We start from the raw sequence: 1,418 nt of genomic DNA on the forward strand, positions 1-1,418 counted from the left end.
AATCTGTACCAGTGGACAATAAAGTGCCTAACATCTAATATTAAAAATTTCCTAGGTAGAGGAAAGATAGGGTACAGTGAAGGACCAATGAACAAAGAAAACAATGATCAGAAACTGACCTATTTTAAAATGTTTCGGATAATTCATGAAACTTGTTAGCATGAATTTTCAAAGATGAAATCTTTTAGCAAATTTGTTTTTAGTTTTGATATAAAGTATTAAGATTAAAATGTGTTTTTTTGGTAATATTTTCTTCTGATATTTTTCACATAATAATATTTTGGAAACAAATGGAGGCTAAAAGTATAGTCATAAAATATTTTGTTCTGAGGGAAAAATAACTACAAATCTAAACTGTTTGTTTTTGTTACTACTTTTGGAGGCATTTTCCACTGGATTCTATGTGAACTTTGCAGATTTTTTGTGCAGTAAGTCAAGGACTTATTCTACTGTTGCACACTGGATGTCATCGTGTACTTTTTCTGATATGGGGAAATAGATTAGTTAAAGGATGTTAATCAAGGATTGTTTGGGGATAGTGGTTGAGAACTTGAGCTTTGAAGCCATAATTTCCATGCTCGCTACTTACAAGCAAGCTATGTAATGTTACTCTCTGAAACTCATTTATAATTTGCAAATGGGCACCTTATATTTTTAGAATTATCAGAAGTAATGTATGTAGAATATTTAAAGCTTCTAGTACCATAGTAAGCTTTAAATTAGTGCTGTTATGCTGTATGGGTTTATTATATATTGGGTAGCTTATTGTGTCATTTGTTAGTTATAAAATAGGTCTATATTTAAAATGCAGAAACCCAAATATACAAAAGTACTTTATAAAATATTTCTTTATTTACTGTAGAATACCTTTAACATAGTTAGCAATTTGGTAAATTTATGCTAATCTAATTTTCAAAAAATTTATAAGTAGTTTTTTCTTTTTTATGAGTAGCTTAAAGCAAGTTACAATTAGCTGTAGTTAATTTATTTTTCCTATTTTGTAGACTATGAGAAATCTTAGAGAGCTCTGTAGGTTTAAGAGATAAGGATCTATATAGGTTTAATATTCTATTTCATAAAATACATGTTATTGACAACTTTTGATTCAGCCCCTCATAAATTCTCTTTTTTGTCTTTGATTATTTTAGGTACCTTATAAATGGAATCATATACTGTTTGTCCTCTTGTGATTGTCTTATTTCACTTAACATAATGTTTTTAAGGTTCTTCCATGTTGTAGCATATGTTAGGAACTCATTCTTTTTAATGCTGAATCATGCGATTTTGATAATTTTAAAACTAGTAAATATTTCTCAAATCTCTGTCTTTTTCCCCATGCCTACTGCCATTGCCCTAATTGTTTCTCATGTGGGATAATGTCATAGTTTCCTAACTAATTTATCAGTCTGTAATTCCCA

At 29.0% G+C, this 1,418-nt stretch overlaps 1 protein-coding gene across 2 annotated transcripts in view; it reads left to right on the forward strand.

Annotated features, from left to right (window-relative positions):
- The window catches only part of GTF2A1L (general transcription factor IIA subunit 1 like), a 75,632-nt gene that overhangs the window by 35,151 nt on the left and 39,063 nt on the right, over window positions 1-1,418 (forward strand). The gene's annotated exons all lie outside the window — the stretch shown is intronic.

This window comes from Otolemur garnettii, unplaced genomic scaffold (genome assembly GCF_000181295.1).
Source record: "Otolemur garnettii isolate 467f Iridium unplaced genomic scaffold, OtoGar3 scaffold00024, whole genome shotgun sequence".
Taxonomy (NCBI): Eukaryota; Metazoa; Chordata; class Mammalia; order Primates; family Galagidae; genus Otolemur; species Otolemur garnettii.